This window comes from Hemiscyllium ocellatum, chromosome 4 (assembly GCF_020745735.1).
Source record: "Hemiscyllium ocellatum isolate sHemOce1 chromosome 4, sHemOce1.pat.X.cur, whole genome shotgun sequence".
Taxonomy (NCBI): domain Eukaryota; kingdom Metazoa; phylum Chordata; class Chondrichthyes; order Orectolobiformes; family Hemiscylliidae; genus Hemiscyllium; species Hemiscyllium ocellatum.
The window spans coordinates 4,013,160-4,033,759 of record NC_083404.1 but is presented as its reverse complement, the minus strand read 5'-3'; the positions used below and the strand labels follow the sequence as shown (position 1 = coordinate 4,033,759).

Here is a 20,600-nt window from a genome sequence, read left to right as displayed (position 1 = left end):
GGGCTGAGAAGTGGCAGATCGAGTTTAATTCAGATAAATGTGAGGTGCTGCATTTTGGGAAAGCAAATCTTAGCAAGACTTATACACTTAATGGTAAGGTCCTAGGGAGTGTTGCTGAACAAAGAGACCTTGGAGTGCAGGTTCATAGCTCCTTGAAAGTGGAGTCGCAGGTAGATAGGATAGTGAAGAAGGCGTTTGGTAGTCTTTCCTTGATTGGTCAGAGTATTGAGTACAGGAGTTGGAAGGTCATTTTGTGGCTGTGCAGGATATTGGTTAGGCCACTGTTGGAATATTGCATGCAATTTTGGTCTCTGTCCTATCGGAAAGATGTTGTGAAACTTGAAAGGGTTCAGAAAAGATTTACAAGAATGTTGTCAGGGTTGGAGGATTTGAGCTACAGGGAGAGGCTGAACAGGCTGGGACTGTTTTCCCTGGAGCGTCAGAGGCTGAGGGGTGACCTTATAGAGGTTTATAAAATTATGAGGGGCCTGGATAGGATAAATAGACAAAGTCTTTTCCCTGTGGTCGGGGAGTCCAGAACTAGAGGGCATAGGTTTAGGGTGAGAGGGGAAAGATATAAAAGAGACCTACAGGGCAACTTTTTCATGCAGAGGGTGGTACATGTATGGAATGAGCTGCCAGAGGAAGGGGTGGAGGCTGGTACAATTGCAATATTTAAGAGGCACTTGGATGGGTATATGAATAGGAAAGATTTGGAGGGATATGGGCCGGGTGCTGGCAGGTGGGACTAGATTGGGTTGGGATATCTGGTCGGCATGGCCAGGTTGAACCAAAGGGTCTGTTTCCATGCTGTACATCTCTATGACTTTATGACTCTATTTATATAATCACACATCTCACTGATCTCTTCCAAATAAAAACTGAAAGAACTATGGATGTTGTAAATCAGAAGCAACAACAGAAATTGCTGGAAAAGCTCATCAGATCTGGTAGCATCTATGGAGAGTTAATGTTTCAGGTCAAGTGACTATTCCTCAGAACAGGTCTGGGAAGTGTCACTCGATCTGAAATGTTAACTCTGATTTCTGTCCAGTACTCTCTTCTATTAGCCTCATATAAGCTTGAACAATTTTACCCATATCTTTTTGAAGGATTTTTAACATTTGGTAAGAGGATCGATGAATTGTAGCTTTCAGACAACATTTTCTCCTTTTGGATTCTTAACATCTGATGCCATTAACACTTGGCTAACAGTCTGTTAAGAAGCTCAGTTCTTGTTAAGGGGGTACAATAAAGTCCTGACTGAGGTGTAAACATATTTGTCTCATCACGTACCACGTTAATTTTCATTTGTGTCTTTTTCAAAGGAGGGTAATTCAGAAATATTGAGATCTCACCAAACTTACAAAATGGCTTACTCTGAGTATTTTGTGCTCTCTTTAATAACTTCAATGCATGAATAGCATCCTAAAGCAAGTGGTTGTTTTATTTCCTGAAACATGTATTGATTGACTCTACTTAGTGAATCAAGATAACAGTGTAACTATTTATTTCTCATATTGCTGAATTACGAACTGTAGTGATTGTAATGAGGTCAGCCCAAATGGTCCTCATTGAATATGAGTTGACTGATTGGGGCTGTTAATCTGGTCCAATCAAGGAGCCCTGGATGACAGATAGAAACAGGAGCGTCACCGCAGTTAGGCGGGAGTGTGTGGGTTAAAAAAATAAAAAAAACTGAAGTAAAGAAAAGGAAAAGAAAAGGAGCATCCTGCACACAAAAACATGGGTGCAAAGAAACAAAAAACAAAAAAAAAACAGGAATGTCAGAGGTTGAGTTCACTCTGAGAGCTGGCTCTGAGGGAGCTGGATCAGTTTCAAGGACTCAGCATGTGTAAATAAAGGGGAACTTGGTGATGAGATACCAGCATCTGTGGAGTTATTTCACAGACATTATTTAATATTGTAGAATTAAAGGAATGCGCAACTAACACATTCACTACAGAACAAAAACTCTTTGTGACCAGCACCATTTGCTCAGATTCATCATTATATTCAATCTCTTCCTCAGATTTCGGAATTGTCTCCCATTTCAAGGTCTTCACCTCTTTGCTTTGAGCAGTTCACCACACAATGAAACTTTGAATCACACCCGGAGCATTTATTAGCATTTCCCTGGTCACTCCTTCATCTACTATTTTAGTAACAATGTTGTCTTCTGCTATAAAGGTCAGAATTCCTAAAGGCACTATTCTACTCTGCCTGTTTTTAATTCTGATGTTTTATTGATCTAGTCTGCATCCAGTATCTGGAGTATTTCAAAATCTGATAATCATTGAGTTTCTATTCTCCACAGCACCTTGGAATGTCACATTTGTTCCCAGAAGGCTAAAGGAAGCTGCTGTTTTCCGAGCAACGTTAAGGTAGTTGGTATCTGTGGACATCAGGAGACAACGATTTTCTTCATCATATTTATTTATGGGATGTGGCATGACTCATTATATCAGCATTTATTACCCAACCCCTGGTGAAAGAGCCTCTCAGACATCTGTCAATTAGAAGAGTTCCTGTCCGTACGAAACACTTTAAAACAAACCGATAATTTAAAGACTAATACTAATTCAGAAATGCCCAAATGAAAAATTTCATCAAAATGTTACACAATCTGTGACCTCCGTGATATAGAGTCATAGAGTCATAGAGATGTACAGCATGGAAACAGACTCTTCAGTCCAACCCGTCCAGATATCCCAACCCAATCTAGTCCCACCTGCCAGCACCTGGCCCATATCCCTCCAAACCCTTCCTATTCATATACCCATCCAAATGTCTCTTAAATGTTGCAATTGTACCAGCCTCCACCCCTTCCTCTGGCAGCTCATTCCATACACATACCACCCTCTTGTGAAAACATTGCCACTTGGGTCTCTTTTATATCTTTCCCCTCTCACCTTAAACCTATGCCCTCTAGTTCTGGACTCCGCCACCCCAGGGAAAAGACTTTGCATATTTATCCTATCCATGCCCCTCATAATTTTGTAAAACTCTATAAGGTCACCCCTCAGCCTCCCACGCACCAGGGAAAACAGCCCCAGCCTGTTCAGCCTCTCCCTATAGCTCAAATCTTCCAACCCTGGCATCATCTTTTCTGAACCCTTTCAAGTTTCACAACATCTTTCTGATAGGAAGGATACCAGAATTTTATGCAATATTCCAACAATGGCCTAACCAATGTCCTGTACAGCTACAACATGACCTCCCAACTCCTGTACTCAATACTCTGACCAATAAAGGAAAGCATACCAAACGCCTTCTTCACTATCCTATCTACCTGCGACTCCACTTTCAAGGAGCTATGAACCTGCACTCCAAGGTCTCTTTGTTCAGCAACACTCCCTAGGACCTTACCATGACGTGTATAAGTCTTGCTAAGATTTGCTTTCCCAAAATGCAGCACCTTGCATTTATCTGAATTAAACTCCATCTGCCACTTCTCAGCCCATTGGCCCATCTGGTCAAGATCCTGTTGTAATGTGAGGTAACCCTCTTCGCTGTCCACTACACCTCCAATTTTGATGTTATCTGCAAACTTATAACTATACCTCTTATGCTCGCATCCAAATCATTTATGTAAATGGCAAAAAGTAGAGGGCCCAGCACTAATCGTTGTGGCACTCCACTGGTCACAGGCCTCCAGTCTTAAACACAACCTTCCGCCATCACCCTCTGTCTTCTACCTTCGAGCCAGTTCTGTATCTAAATGGCTAGTTCTCCGTGTATTCCATGAGATCTAACCTTGTTAATCAGTCTCCCATGGGGAACCTTGTCAAACGTCTCACTGAAGTCCATATAGATCACATCTACCACTCTGCCCTCATCAATCTTCTTTGTTACTTCCTCAAAAAACTCAATCAAGTTTGTGAGACATGATTTCCCATGCAGTATCCTTAATCAGTCATTGCCTTTCCAAATACATGTGCATCCTGTCCCTCAGGATTCCCTCCAACAACTTGTCCACCGTTGAGGTCAGGCTCATCGGTCTATAGTTCCCTCGCTTGTCCATACCACCCTTCTTAAACAGTGGCACTACGTTTGCCAACCTCCAGTCTTCCCCTACCTCACCTGTGACTATCAATGATACAAATATCTCAGCAAGAGGCCCAGCAATCACTTCTCTAGCTTCCCACAGAGTTCTCGGGTACACCTGATCAAGTCCTGGGGATTTATCCACCTTTAACCATTTCAAGACATCCAGCAGTTCCTCCTCTGTAACCTAGACATTTTGCAAGATGTCACCATCTATTTCCCTACAGTCTATTTCTTCCATATCCTTTTCCACAGTAAATACTGATGCAAAATACTCATTTAGTTTCTCCCCCATTATCTGCAGCTCCACACAAAGGCCGCCTTGCTGATCTTTGAGGAGCCCTATTCTCTCCCTAGTTACCCTTTTGTCCTTAATATATTTGTAAAAACCCTTTGGATTCTCCTTAATTCTATTTGCCAAAGCTATCTCATGTCCCCGTTTTGCCCTCCTGATTTCCCTTTTAAGTATACTCCTACTTCCTTTATACTCTTCTAAGGATTCACTCGATCTATCCTGTCTATACCTTACATATGCTTCCTTCTTTTTCTTAACCAAACCTTTAAATTTGTTAGTCATCCTGCATTCCCTACACCTACCAGCCTTCCCTTTCACTCTGACAGGAATATACTTTCTCCGGATTCTCGTTATCTCATTTCTGAAGCCTTCCCATTTTCCAGCCGTCCCTTTACCTGCGAACATCTGCCCCCAATCATCTTTGGAAAGTTCTTGCCTAATACCATCAAATTGGCCTTTCTCCAATTTAGAACTTCAACTTTTAGATCTGGTCTATCCTTTTCCATCACTATTTTAAATCTAATAGAATTATGGTCGCTGGCCCCAAAGTGCTCCCCCACTGACACCTCAGTCACCTGCCCTGCCTTATTTCCCAAGAGTAGGTCAAGTTTTGCACCTTCTCTAATAGGTACATCCACATACTGAATAAGAAAATTGACTTGTACACACTTAACACATTCATCTCCATCTAAACCCTTAACACTATGGCAGTCCAGTCTATGTTTGGAAAGTTAAAATCCCCTATCATAACCACCCTATTATTCTTACAGTTAGCTGAGGTCTCCTTACAAATTTGTTTCTCAATTTCCCTCTGACTATTAGGGGGTCTATAATACAATCCCAATAAGGTGACCATCCCTTTCTTATTTCTCAGTTCCACCCAAATAACTTCCCTGGATGTATTTCTGGGAATATCCTCCCTCAGCACAGCTGTAATGCTATCCCTTATCAAAAATGCCACTCCCCCTCCTCTCTTGCCTCCCTTTCTATCCTTCCTGTAGCATTTGTATCCTGGAACATTAAGCTGCCAGTCCTGCCCATCCCTGAGCCATGTTTCAGTATTTGCTATGATATCCCAGTCCCATGTTCCTAACCATGTCCTGAGTTCATCTGCCTTATCTGTTAGGCCTCTTACATTGAAATCAATGCAGTTTAATTTATTAATCCTACCTTGTCCCTGCTTGCCCTGACTGTTTGACTTATCTAACTTTATGTTTTTCAAGATGTCCAACATCACTTCCTTCTTAAATCGACATGCTCAGGACTATCAACAGCCCTCCCTAATCTTTGTCCTCCTCCTTGGTGAATACCGATGTAAAGTGCTGATTAGGGAACCTCACCCACTTCTTCAGATCCACGCACAAATCCCTCCTTTGTCCTTGAGTAGACTTGAACTTTCCTTAACCAGCTTCTTGCTCCTATTATACATTTAAAATGCCTTGCGATTCTCCTTAATCCTTCTTACCAAGGACATTTCATGGTCCCTTTTAGCCAGCTAACTCTTTGTTTACTTTCTTTCCTGCTTCCTTCAGTTTTCTCAAGGGCCTAGTTTGATCTCAATTTCCTAAATTTACATTACACTTTCTTTTTCAGTAAACTTTCAATATCTTGTCATCCAGGGTTCCCAAATCTTGCCAACCTTATCCTTCATCCTTACAGCTACATATTGGCCCTGGTCATTGATCAACTGGCCTTCAAAACACTCCCACATATCAGATATGTTCTTCAGCGCAAATAGCTGCCACCAATCCAGCTTCTCCAATTCTTGTCTAATACTGTTGTAATTGGCCTTACCCCCAATTTAGTACTTTCACCCGAGGACCAGCCTATCCTTCTCCATAACTACCTTAAAACTTACGGAATTACGATCCCTGTTCTCAAAATGCTCCCATACTGAAACTTTTGATCATCTGGCCAGGCTCATCCCCAAGTAATAGGGTCTGATATAGCTCCTTTTCTAGTTGAGCCATCTACATATTGTTTCAAGATTCCCTCCTGGATGCAGTTATAGCGTCATACAGACCCTTTGGTCCAACTTGTGCACACCCACCAGGTTTTCCCAAACTAAACTAGCCCCATATGTCTGCGGGGTTTGGCCCATACCCCTCTAAACATTTCCTGTCCATATGCCTATCCAAATGTATTGTAAATGTTGTAACTGTATCTGCATCTACTACTTCCTCTGGCAGTTCATTCCATATATGCCCCACACTATGAAAACGTTACCTTCAGATCCCTTTTTAAATCTTTCACCTCATCTTAAAGATATACTCTCTAAATTTTAATTCCCCTATCCTCATGTAAAGGTCTTTGCTATTCATTTCATCTATGCTCCTCGTGATTTTATAAACATCCAACTGGTCACCCCTCAACCTCCCATGCCTTGGGGGGGGGTGGGGGAGAAAGTTCCAGTCTCTCCTTGTTCTGACCCATCTAAGCCTTTGACACTAAGTCCCACTAATGGAGCCCCAATCAATGTTGGGAAAGTTAAAATTACTCACTACAACATGATTTTTACATCATTCAATGATGTGCCTGCATATCTGTTCTTCTGTCTCCCATTGGCTCTTGGAAGGCATACAATATAAACCCCAACATAGTGAGTGCACCTTGCTTTTTTGAGTTCCACTCATATGGCTTCATTGGATGAGCCCCCACTGCGCCCTCCCCCGCCATGTCACAGCTATGACATCAGTAATGCCCCACCCCTTAGACAGTCCTCTCTTTAGAAGTTTCAGGCATGATAATTTGAACAACCAGTCCTGCCCTTCTCTCAATCAAGTTTCTTTCATGGCTACAAGATCATAATTCCATGTCCTTATCCAGGCTTCAAACTCATCTGCTTAACCTATTTACTCCTTGTATTAAATTAAAATCCCAACCCTTCTGCCAATGGGAATTGTTTGTCTGCTCAGGTTGGTATGGACTAGGCCAGACCCCTCAAAACATTTTTAAGCAGGTAACCCAGACCGTACTCTGCTATTTGTTTACCTGGGTGTATATTGGATATTCCCGGTGTAAATTAGCTGGGTCGACTGACACATTTTAAATAAACAAGATTTATTCACAAAGTTACAGAATGAAACAGACCAGAAAACAGAATACCTGGAAATAGATTTGCTCGCTGAGCAGGCAGGTTCGCTTTCAGACATTTTGTCACTATACTCAGTAATATCATCAGTGAGCCTCCAAATACCGCATAACTTATCCTATCCAAACCTGACTTAATAATGCTGTTCCAATAACACTTGCAACAATCCTAATACACACATCTCTTCACACAAAGGTAAAATCAAACAAAGCTTTACAGTTCAAGGAGAGAAACAAGTCAGCAGCCTGTTTCACACACAACTGCTGATCTGAACCACTCCTCTTTCATGACAAAAATTATTTCTAAAACATGACAGCCTTTGGCCTGAGGTATCATCTGTTTCAGGGTAAACAAAAAGGGCCCCAATAAACCAATCATCTCTGCACCAACTCAGCTGTTTTGGAGCCTGGGCTACTTTATGAGCTCTCAGGGAAAAAGGAATCAAGGACACCATGCACACCATATCATCTTCATCAACACTTCCTATTACCTCTTCAAAAACTCAAACTTAGGTTGTGCACAATTTGACTTCAATAAATCTGGTTCCTTAATGAATAATCCAATGGTCAGACACATACATCAGATTAACATAAGTGAAGCAAAAACATAATTTAAAAATTTCATATTTGAAAACAGAAGTTCTTCCATTCCAGCGAAAGCTCTCATTGGTAATTATGAAAGGAGTACCGTTAAAAACCTAGACATATCTCATTCACTGTTTAACATTTTCAAGATTTTATATTCTTCCTTGGAATAACCATCTGTATTGCAAAAATCAACAAATTCTGATCATGCTCCATAGAAATATTTAATAGATATTTTACAGATCTCATCCAAGAACTTGAGTAGAAGACAAAACCGTTCATCACAATCCAACTGAAGAACATCCAACTCACAGAGTAGTTTTGGTTTTGGAAGCAACAACACGAACATTATTGTGTCTTTGCTCTTTGGTAGGCTCTGTCATGTGTTCACATATCCAATGCATTCGGCACTGGCCAGAGGAGGTGACAGACTAGTGACATTATTGCTGGACTATTAATCCAGAGACCCAGGGAATGTTCTGGGGACATGGGTTTGAATCCTGCCATGGTAGCTGGTGGAATTTGAGTTTAATAAAAATCTGGAATTAAGAATTTAATGATGACCGTGAATTACGTAAAAGCCCATCTGCTTCATTAATGCCCCTTAGGGAAGGCTTGGTCTGGCCTATATGTGACTCCAGATCCGCAGCAATGTGGTTGATTCTTAACTGCCCCCTGGGCAATTAGGGATGGGCAATAAATGCTGGCCTAGCCAACACTGCCCTCATCCCATAAATGAATTAAACAGAAAACATGATTTAAACAGTTAGAACCTCAACTGATAACCATGCATGAACAATTTATACTTGCTATTTCCCATTTCCATAATGGTTACTAAAATTGTAGCTAATTTGTTTGATTATTTTTGTTGAGTTTCCAAAATCCAACATAAGACAAAAATACTCTGCAGCCATGTTCTATTCCAGAAAGTGAGCATGTGTAGGATAGAAATAAGGACAATTTGTACAAACTTTTATATTTAATTAAAAATATGCACTTCCTAACCCAATTGTCAGAGTTAGAGTTTGTTCTGATTTAGAGAAGCAGAAAATGATTCCTCAGGTAAGGCCTATCACCTGTACAGCATTAGCATAGAAAAGTAATTAATAAATTCATTAGTTTCTCCCAATCTGAACTTGACACCCAGGGTCTCCAGAAGATTGACCATACGCCTGCCTCCCTATCCTCCCACCAATCCCTCTCCACAGTGCTATATTTCTTTGTCCCACTGCCCTCATTAATCCCAGTGTGGGAGTACCTACCTCCTCATAGCACTGTTGCCATGGTGACAAGAGCTGGTGCCCAATATCTAGGATTGGTCAGAATTTGTTTTTTTGTGCACTGGGGGGTAGGGTATGTGAAGGAGAGTAGAAAAAAAAATGTGTGCTCCTGAATGTAACCCTGCTGTAAGGTGATGAAAGGTCATTGACTGAAATGGGAGGCTGGATTTTGCTGGGATCAGGATCAGCTGATTACAAGAGCATCACCATCATGCAGGTTTCCAGGCTACATCCCAGTTCCAGGCCATTTCCCTGGCACAGAATAGGAAGATGCTAGGGCTATTCTCCTGCATGTAGGCAGTAGCTGAGATAATCAATCAATGGGTTACTTAGGAACACAGGAACAGCAGGAGGCGATACAGCCCTTTGAGTCTGCTCTGTTATTCGTAAGATCATGGCTGATCTGTGGCCTAACTCCATAAGCCTGCCTTGGGCCCATAATCTCTTCATAACTTTGCTTAATAAAAAATTGTCTATCTTAGATTTAAATTTAACAATTCAATTAGAATTGACTGCCAAGTGAGTTCCAATCCTTCAATATTCTCTGTGTCTAGAAGAGCTTTCTAGCATCTCTCTTGAACGGTGTGGCCCTAATTCACAGACTATGCCCTTGGTTCTAGAATCTTAAACCAGTGGAAATAGTTTATCTTTATCTAACCTGTCTTTCCCTGTTAATATCCTGAAGCCCTGGATTAGATCACCCCTTAACCTTCGAAATTCAAGAGAAACTAGGCTAATGTCTTTTGCCTGAAATGTCGATTTCACTGCTCGTTGGATGCTGCCTGAACTGCTGTGCTCTTCCAGCACCACTGATCCAGAATCTGGTTTCCAGCATCTGCAGTCATTGTTTCTACCACCTTAATGTCTCCTCATACCCTAACTCCTAAAGTCCAGGGATCACGGAACTATCATCATCCAAGAATTAATGTCCTTGGAGGAGTTTTTGCTACTGCTGTTGGGGAGGTTTTAAATTAATGTATCAGGGGGCTGGGAACCAGAAGAGAAGACAAGTAGACAGCGAGATGGAGACTGGAGACTGGAAGAATCATAAAGTTAGCATTAATAAAGGGGAGAGTAGGCAGAGAGCAGATGAAGGCTAAAGAACTGATGGCTTGAAGTGCATATACAAAGAGTATAGTGCATAAGGCAGATGAACTTAGGGCTTGGATTGATGCTGGGAGTATGTTGTTATTGGAATCACTGAGACTTGGTTGAAGGAAGGGCATGATTGGCAACTAAATGTTCCAGGATATAGATGCTTCAGACAGGACAGGGAGGGAAGTAAAAGAGGGGGCAGAGTTGCATTGCTGGTCGGGGATGATATCACAGCTGTGCTAAAGGAGGACACTATGGAGGGCTTGAGTAGTGAGGCATTATGGGTGGAGCTGAGAAATAAGAAGGGTACAATTACATTGTTGGGGCGATATTACAGGCCTCCCAACAGTGAGCGTGAGGTCAAAGAACAAATAGGTGAACAGATTATGGAAAGATGTAGAGCCAACAGGGTGGCCATGACGGCAGATTTTAATTTCCCCAACGTTGACTGGGATACACTGAGCGTCAGAGGTCTGGATGGGGTAGAATTTGTAAGAAGCGTCCAGGAGAGTTTTCTAGAGCAGCATGTCAATAGTCCGACAAGGGAAGGGGCCATATTGGACCTGGTGTTGGGGAACGAGCCAGGCCAGGTGGTAGAGGTTGCGGTGAGGGATTTCTTTGGGAACAGTGACCACAATTCTGTAAGTTTTAGAATACTGGTAGACAAAGATGAGAGTGATCCTAAGGGAAGAGTACTAAACTGGGCCAAGGCCAATCATATCAAAATTAGGCAGGAGCTGGGAAATGTGGATTGGACACAGCTATTTGAAAGGAAGTCCACGTTTGACATGTGGGAGGCTTTTAAAGATAGGTTAGAGATAGTGCAGGATAGGCATGTCCCGTTGAAGGCAAAGGATAGGAAAGGCAAGATTCGTGAACCATGGGTGACAGGAGAAATCATATGACTGACCAAGAGGAAAAGGGAAGCGTACATAAGGTCCAGGCAACTAAGAACAGAATGGGCCCTGGAAGAATGTCGGAAGAGTAGAACCAGTCTTTAACGAGGAATCAAGTGGGCTGAAAGGGCTCATGAAATAGTTTCAGCTAGCAGAATTAAGGAGAATCCCAAAGTCTTTTATTCTTATATAAGAAGCAAGCGGGTAACTAGAGAAAGGATTGGTCCACTAAAGGATAATGAAGGAAGACTGTGTGTCGAACCTGAGAAAATGGGTGAGATTCTGAATGATTACTTTGCATCAGTGTTCACTGAGGAGAGGAACATGATGAGTGTTGAGATTAGAGATAGAAATTTGATTAGTCTGGATCGCGTTGACATAAGTAGGAACTTGTGTTGGGTAGGCTAGAGGTTATTAAGGTGGACAAAATCCCAAGACCGGATGGGATCAATCCCAGGTTGCTGAGGGAGGCGAGACAAGAAATAGCTGGGGCCCTCACAGATATCTTTGTAGCAACCTTAAATACAGGTGAGGTGTCGAAGATCTGGAGGGTTGCTCATGTTGTCCCCCTGTACAAGAAGGGTAGTAGGGATATTCCGGGTAACTACAGACCAGTGAGTCTGGCATCAGTAGTGGGAAAGTTGCTGGAGAAGGTACTGAGGGATAAAATCTATTTATATTTGGAAATGATTGGGCTTATCAGTGATAGGCATCATGGTTTTGTGCGGGGAAGACCATGCCTTACCAACTTAGTAGAGTTCTTTGAGGAAGTGACCAAGTTGATAGATGAAGGAAGGGCTGTTGATGTCATATACATGGACTTTAGTAAGGTGTTTGATAATGTTCCCCCTGGTAAACTAATAGAGAAAGTGAAGTCACATGGTGTGCAGGGTGTTCTAGCGAGGTGGATAAAGAACTGGTTGAGCAACAGGAGACAGAGAGTAGTAGTTGAAGGGAGTTTCTCGAAATGGAGAAAGGTGATCAGTGGTGTACCATAGGGGTCAGTGCTGGGGCCACTGTTGTTTGTGATATACATAAAAGATCTGGAAGAGGGCATTGTTGGTATGATCAGCAAGTTTGCAGTTGACATGAAGATTGGTGGAGTAGCAGAAAGCATAAGGGACTGTCAGAGAATACAGAAGAATATAGATGGACTGGAGAGTTGGGCAGAGAACTGGCAGATGGGGTTGAATCCAGGCAAATGTGAGGTGATGCATTTTGGGAAGTCTAATTCTAGAGCGAATTATACAGTAAACAGAAGAGTCTTGGGAAAAGTTGATGAGCAGAGAGATCTGGGAGTTCAGGTTCATTGTACCCTGAAGGTTGCTGCACAGGTGAATAGAATGGTCAAGAAGGCATATAGTATGCTTGCCTTCATTGGATGGGGTATTGAGTATAACAGCTGGGAGGTTATGTTAAATTTGTACAAGACATTGGTTCGGCCGCATTTAGAATACGGTGTACAGTTCTGGTCGCCACATTACCAAAAGGATGTGAACGCTTTGGAGAGCGTGCAGAGGAGGTTTACGAGGATGTTGCCTGGTATGGAAGGTGCTAGCTATGAAGAGAAGTCGAGGAGGTTAGGTTTGTTTTCATTAGGAAAAAAGGAGATTGAGGGGGGACCTGATTGAGGTCTACAAAATCATGAAGGGTATAGACAATGTAGATAGAGATAAGCTTTTTCCCAGGGTGAAGGATTCAATAACAAGAGGTCACACTTTCAAGTTGAAAAGTGAAACATTTAAAGGGGATATATGTGGCAAATACTTTACACAGAGAGTGGTAGGTGCCTGGAAGTCATTGCCAGCAGAGGTAGTAGAGGCAGGCACGGTAGATTCATTTAAGATGAGTCTGGACAGATGCATGAGTAGATGGGGAGCAGAGGGATACAGATGCTTAGGAACTGGGCAGCAGGTTTAGACAGTACATTTGGATCGGTTCAGGCTTGGAGGGCTGAAGGGCCTGTTCCTGGGCTGTAAATTTTCTTAGTTCTTTGTTCTTTTTCTTTATGATCCTTGTAAATCTGCATTGAACTCCCTCCAGGGTCAACCCATCCTTCCTAAGGTGTGGTGCCCAGATCTGTTTTCAGTACTCCAAGGGGGGTCATTGATATGAGGGACCTTATTGTTTGTGAGGACAGTGTGAAACAGGCTGATATGCGTGAACAGTTGATATTAAGAAGGAGGATGTGCTGGATTGTTTGAACCACATGTGGATAGATAAGTCCCCTGGGCCAGAAGGGGCATACACTACATTTCTACAGGAAGTGAGGGAAGAGATTGCTGCGCCTTTGGCAATGGTCTTTGTGTCCTCACTGTCCACTGGAGTAGTGCCAGATGATTGGAGGGTGGCAAATATTATTCCCTTGTTCAAGAAAGGGATTGGGATAATCCTGGGAATTACAGACCAATGTTACGTCGGTAGTTGGCAAATTATTGGAAAGGATTCTGAGAGACAGGATTATTGATTATTTGGAAAACCATAGTTTGATTAGAGATTGTCAGCATGACTTTATGAGGGACAGGTCATGCCTCACAAGCCTTATTGAATTCTTTGAGGATGTGACAAAACACATTGAAGGTAGAGTAGTGTATGTGGTATAAACGGATTTTAGCAAGGCATTTGATAAGGTTCCTTATAGTAGGATCATTCAGAAAGTAAAGATGTATTGAGTTTAAGAGTTGTGAGATCTTGTTGCAGCTCTATAAAACTTTGGTTAGACCGCATTTGGAATATTGTGTCCAGTTCTGGTCGCCCTATTATAGGAAAGATGTGGATGCTTAGGAGAGGGATCAGAGGAGGTTTACCAGGATGCTGCCTGGACTGAAGGGCTTATCTTATGAGGAGAGGTTGACTGAGCTCAGACATTTTTCATTGGAAAAAAGGAGGAGGAGAGGGGCCCTAATTGAGGTACACAAGATAATGAGAGGCATAGATAGAGTCGATAGCCAGAGACTATTTCCCAGGGCAGAAATGACTAACACAAGGGGTCATAATTTTAAGCTGGTTGGAGGAAAGTATAGAGGGGATGTCAGAGTCGGGTTCTTTACGCAGAGAGTTGTGAGAGCATGGAATGCGTTGCCAGCAGCAGTTGTGGAGGCAGGGTCATTGGGGACATTTAAGAGACTCCTGGACATGCATATGGTCACAGACATTTGAGGGCGCATACATGAGGATTAGTGGTCGGCACAACATCGTGGGCTGAAGGGTCTGTTCTGTGCTATACTGTTCTATGTATGGGATACAGGGAAATTTGGCTGTCTGGATACGGAAATTTGGCTGTCTGGATACAGAATTGGCTGACCCATAGAAGACAGAGGTCAGAGGAAAGTATTCAGCCTGGAGCTCGGTGACCAGTGGTGTTCCACAGGGATCTGTTCTGGAACCTCTGCTCTTTGTGAGTTTTATAAATAACTTGGATGAGAAAGTGGAAGGGTAGGTTAGTACGTTTGCCGATGACATGAACTTTGTGGAGCTGTTGATAATGTGGAGGGCTGTTGTAGTTTGCTAAGGGATATTGACAGGATGTAGAACTGGGCTGATGGAGTTCAACCTGGAAAAGTGTGAAGTGATTCAGTTTGGAAGGCCAAATTTGAATGTAGATTACAGGGTCAAAGGTAGGATTTTTGGCAGTGTGAAGAAACAGAGGGATCTTGGGATCCATGTCCATAGATCCCTCAAAGTTGCCACTCAAGTTGATACAGCTGTTAATAAGGTGTATAGTGTGTTGGCTTTCACTAACAGAGGGATTGAGTTAAGAGCCATGAGATTATGCTGCAGCTCTATAAAGCTCTGGTTAGACCACACTTGGAACATTGTGTTCTGTTCTGGTTGCCTCATGTGAAGGATGTGAAAGCTTTAAAGAGAGTGCAGAGAAGATTTACCAGGATGCTGCCTGGACTGTAGGGCATGTCTTATGAGGAAAGGTTGAGGGAGCTACAGCTTTTCTCATTGGAGTGAAGAAGGGTAAGAGGTGACTTGATAGAGGTGTACAAGATGATGAGATGATTTGGAGAAGCCGCTGTTGGACTTGGGTGGACAAAGTTAAAAGTCACACACCAGGTTGTAGTCCAACAGGTTCATTTGAGATTACAAGGTTTTCATCACCTGACAGCACTCTGAAAGCTTCTGATTTCAAATAAACCTGTTGGACTATAACCTGGTGTTGTGTGATTTTTACTTTAAAGGTGATGAGAGGATTAGATAGCGTGGACAGCCAGAGACATTTCCCCAGGGCAGAAATGGCTGTCACAAGGAGCATAATTTTAAGGTGATTGAAGAAAGGTTTAGGAGAGAGGTAGGTTCTTTGCACAGAGTGATGGGTGCTGGAATGCACTGCCAGCAGCAGTAATAGAGTCAGAGATATTAGGGCCATTTAAGTGACTCTTGGATAGGCACATGGAAGATAGTACAATGAAGGGTATGATAGCTTAGTCAGATCTTAAAGTAGGATAAAAGGTCAGCACAACATCAAGGGCCAAAAGGCCTGTATTGTGCTATACTGTTCTATGTTTGATGTTCTAACTGGGGTTTTGTACAACTGCAGCATAATGTCTCCATCCTTATTTTCTAGCCTTTTATATATGAAGGCCATCATCCCTTAGCCTTTCTGACTATTTTCTGCACCTGCTTGTAATATTTTAACGAGCAATGCACCTGAATCCTCAAATCTCAGTGGACATTCACTGCATTTAACTGTGTGCCTTCTGAAAAATACCCTCATCTGTCCTATTTTGGTTTGAAATGGGTGACCTCACACTTCCTTCTATTAAAATCCATCTGCCCCAGTTTTGACCATTTACCTAGTCTATCAACATCCTGTTATACATTTAGGCTGTTGTCAACACCGTCGATGATGATGCTCCATTCTGTGTAATCACCGAAGACAAAATGAAGGAGGAGGGAGGGGCCTGTCCATGCAGCTGGTCTCTCAAGAAAAACCCAGGGCATTAATGCTCCACACAGGCCCAAAATTCCTCACTGCTTCTTTCAGTGCAGTGGTAGCCACAAGATATGCTATGTAGGGCCCAACCAGAGTCTCCATAATGGCTGCAATGTAATTTTTATTTGAAATTCTAATAACTTGGACAAAATTAGAAATCACACATCGCCAGGTTATAGTCCAACAGGTTTATTTGAAATCAAAAGCTTTTGGAGAGCTGTCTGGTAACGAAGGTGCAGCACTCCAAAAGCTTATAATCTCATCTAAACCTGTTGGACTATAACCTGGTGACATGTGACTTCTGACTTTGTCCACCCAAGTCCAACACTGGCACTCACATGTCATGGCTACCTAAGAACTTGGAGAGAGGCCGCCTCAGTCTGAAAGTGCCCTCACCTTCACATATTTAACAGAGTTTTAAACCCATCATCCTAAATTGGGTAGTGAGTCCACCATGTGGCTATCAAAAAATGTGATCTATCAAGCTAGATGTATCTTACTTACATCGTGGTAACATCAGCTGGAATCAAATACAAGTTGATGTGATACTGACCAGTTTAATGTGAGTGAAGTTGCAAGACAAGGATGCAGGCAAGGAAGTTAGCATATTCAAACTCAATCAAGCTAAAATCATCATATTGCCTCAACAACTTAAGCCATTAGCTTTGGCTGAATTTGTAGATACATTGGTATCTATAATAGAAGATTTCAGTTCTGGCAAAAGGTTACTGGACTCAGAACATTAACTCTGTTTTCTCTCTACTGATGCCGTTGTGTTTCTCCAGCACTTTCTGAATTTGTTTCAGGTTTCCAGCATCTGCAGTTTTTTTTTGTGTTTAATCTAAAATAAAAAGGTTCAACTTAATGAAGGCCCAGTTCCGCCCGAAGGCTTTGACATCAGAATCTAGGTGCCCACTCTGATGCACTGGCAAAGGGGTGCTCTACTGTAGGTGGTGTTAATTTTAACCCAAAGCCCAAATTGCTCAGCCAGGTGGATGTTAAAGATCCCATGCCACTAATTCAAAGAGCAGCAGGTGAGTTATCCCAGGCCAATATATATCAAAGGACACAGAGAAAACAGATTATCTGGTCATTTTTACACTGTTGTTGTCGCAAATTATTATACACAAATCACTAACTGCTTTTCCTACATTACAAAGCTGCCTGCAGCCTACTTTGAGATGTTTAGCAGTCTTTAAAGAACTATGGTAATTTTCCTTTTCATTTTTTTTTCATTCAAGGCTGTACAATAATTCATCTGTAATTAATTTCATGGAGAAATCTATTTCCTGTCACCATATGAAAAAGGACCTTTCAGCATCAGTGTAATGCTGGTCTTTTATTAGTAGAAAGCTGGTGAACTGGTCTGCTGTTAGTTTAAAACTGACCCACTGTCTTGGTTTAGTTAGAAGTAGCCTTCCAAACTTCTTCATCGACGGTACGATTCACTGCCAGCTTTACAAGGATAATGGGCAAGGGTTCTCACAATATTCCTCACTGATCAGCCTCACTCCAGAATAAGTTTTCCTCCTAATTATCTTGTTCTGAGATGTTATTACATGTTGGGGGTGGGTTTTGAACCGGGGTAACCTGGCTGAGAGGTAGGGACACTGCCATTGCACTGCAAGAGTTGCCACTACTGCACAGTCTTAATGCTTTTTTTATGTTTCCCTGATGAGAAATAGTCTGAAAGCAAGTTAAAACAGCCCAGTTAAAAACATTCAAGCACCTGAAATCCCTTAATGAAGTGTGATGTTGATAACTGTGGTCCAGAAGTGACTCAGAGCAGCTCCACATAAGAAAGGTTTTTCTACACCACATGGTCAATAAGGGATTACACTCAATGATAGGTGAGAATCCATTGAGTGAGGCAAAGGCTGATTGAGTATATATGCAATAATAAAAACAGAATTGCTGGAGAAACTCAGCAGGTCTGGTAGCATCTTCAGTGATTTCAAGTAACCTTGTTGAACTATAATCTGGTGTCATGTGACTTCCGACTTTATTATAAAGGATGTAATTGCAGAACACTTAAAAATACACAGTATAATCAAACAGTGAGCAGGGCTTCATGAAATGGAAATCATGCCTGACGAATTAATGAGAGTTCTCTGATTTGGTAAACAGGATATTTGAAGAGACACAGTGGATGTATCCTTGTGAACTTTCAAAGGGCGTTTGAAAAAGTACCACACGTCAGGCTGTTTTAATGAGGTAGGAGCCCATCACATTAGCATGAACAGAGGACTGACTAACTAGTAGATGACAGAGTTGGGAATAAGTGGGGCATTTTCAGGATGACAGTGTGCAACCAGTGAAGTGTCACAATAGAGTGCTGATACCGAATTATTTGCCACATGGGATGATTTGGATGACTTTAATCTTAACTATTACTTTATTTCTTTATTTTTCTACTTATTCCATGAAGGTATTTAACCTTTTAAAACATTGTTTCTTTTATTACTTTGTATCTAAGTTTTTATACCTCGGTACATTTATAACTCAGCTGGCAGCATATGTGGTGATATTATACACTTCCCATTGTCCTTCTGTACTAGAGTACATGTGACACTGAAATTAAATCTGAATCTAACAACAAGTTTGTAGATGGCTGAAAACATTGGTGAGAAGGCAAGTGGTGAGGATGACACAAAGAGCCTAGAGAGGATTACAGACGGGCTAGGTTGGTGGGCAAAATCTTGGCAGATAGAATGTAATGTGGGAAAATGTGAAGTTACGCACTTTGGCAGAAGAGATATTTTCTTCTGAGCAGAGGTTGGGATAGGTTGAGCCTGTAGAGTAAAAAATGAGGTCTGCAGATGCTGGAGATCACAGCTGAAAATGTGTTGCTGGTCAAAGCACAGCAGGCCAGGCAGCATCTCAGGAATAGAGAATTCGACGTTTTGAGCATAAGCCCTTCATCAGGATGAAGGGCTTATGCTGGAAACGTCGAATTCTCTATTCCTGAGATGCTGCCTGGCCTGCTGTGCATAGGTTGAGCCTGTACTCACTGGAGATCAGAGGAATAAGAGGAGACCTCATTGAAAATACCAGATTCTTGGGGGAATTGACAGGGGAGATGTGGAGAAATTGATTCCCCTCGTGGAAGAGACTAGGACCAGAGGACAGTATCTCAGAGCAAGGGGTCGTGCAGATAGGACAGAGATGAGGATGAATTTCCTCTCTCAGAGAGGAGTGAACATGTGGAATTCTACACCACAGAGGGCTGTCGGGGATGGGTCATCAAGTATATTCAAGGCTGAGATAGACAGACTTTTTTTAGCCAGTAAGGGAATCGAGGGTTATGAGGAAAAGGCTGGAACGTGCAGGTGAAGATTGCCAGATCAGCCATGATCTCACTGAATGACAGAGTAAACTCGATGAGATAAATGAGGTACTCTGCTCCAGTGTCATATGGTCTCAAGAAATGAGTTAATAGGGGAGTGAAATGCTCTAACCATGACTTTGCTTTACAACTTGGGCCTATAGCTAAGTCTTCTGTTGGTTCCAGAATAAAAAAGAATTACACTAAACAATTTCATGTGACTTTTACCTTCATTAACCAGTCACTGACAATTCATGGCACAACAGCACATATTTTCTTGCATATCCTGATTTGAGTTGGTAATTGCCAATAGTGGAGCGTTTCATTGTGTTGGCACAGAAACCCATTTACCATGTCATTGGAGGGCTATGGTTCATATCTGCAACTCCTCAGATTACTGATCGCAGTAGGGCAGCGCAGAGACAGATACAGACCGTCTGCTTCACATCAAAGACAAAACAAAATCCACTGAGTGACCATCGACAAATCCCACACCAAAATGTCAAGCTATTTGCTGAGATAGGCCTGATATCTGTATACTGTGGCTGTACTGTGTATGCTGGGTCTCAGGTTGTGAGGTACTCAGGCTGGGGGAGATTGCTCACCCGTCGGTAAGGAAATCAGCAGGAAGTTGACCTGATCCTTGCTGGAGAAACTCAGCAGGTCTGTCAGCATCTGTGGAGAGAAGAGTTAACATTTCAGGTCCAGTGACCCTTCATCAGAAATTAATTTCTGACCTGTTCCAAAAGGGGTCACTGGATTCAAAACATTTATTCTGTTTTCTCTCTCTACAGATTCTGCAAGACCTGCTGAGTTTCTCCAGCAATTTCTGACTTTGTTTCAGATTTCCAGCATCCACAGTTCTTTGATTTTTCTGATCTTTGCAGGCCTTTTCCACAGTGAGATTTCTGTCCCTGACTCTGGGGAAAGCCCAGACCTTGTGAGCTCCCACCAATTCTGGTACCTTCTGTACCTAAGATGGTGCCATAAGCAGCTACTTTGTAAACCTTTCACTGCACTCATGAAAGCACATGTGATAACAAAC

The 20,600-nt window shown here is 42.2% G+C and overlaps 1 protein-coding gene across 2 annotated transcripts in view; it reads right to left on the bottom strand.

The window, feature by feature from the left end:
* LOC132815267 (sodium/potassium-transporting ATPase subunit beta-1-interacting protein 3-like) overlaps positions 1-20,600 on the bottom strand; it is a 450,311-nt gene that overhangs the window by 200,507 nt on the left and 229,204 nt on the right. The window lies entirely within an intron of this gene.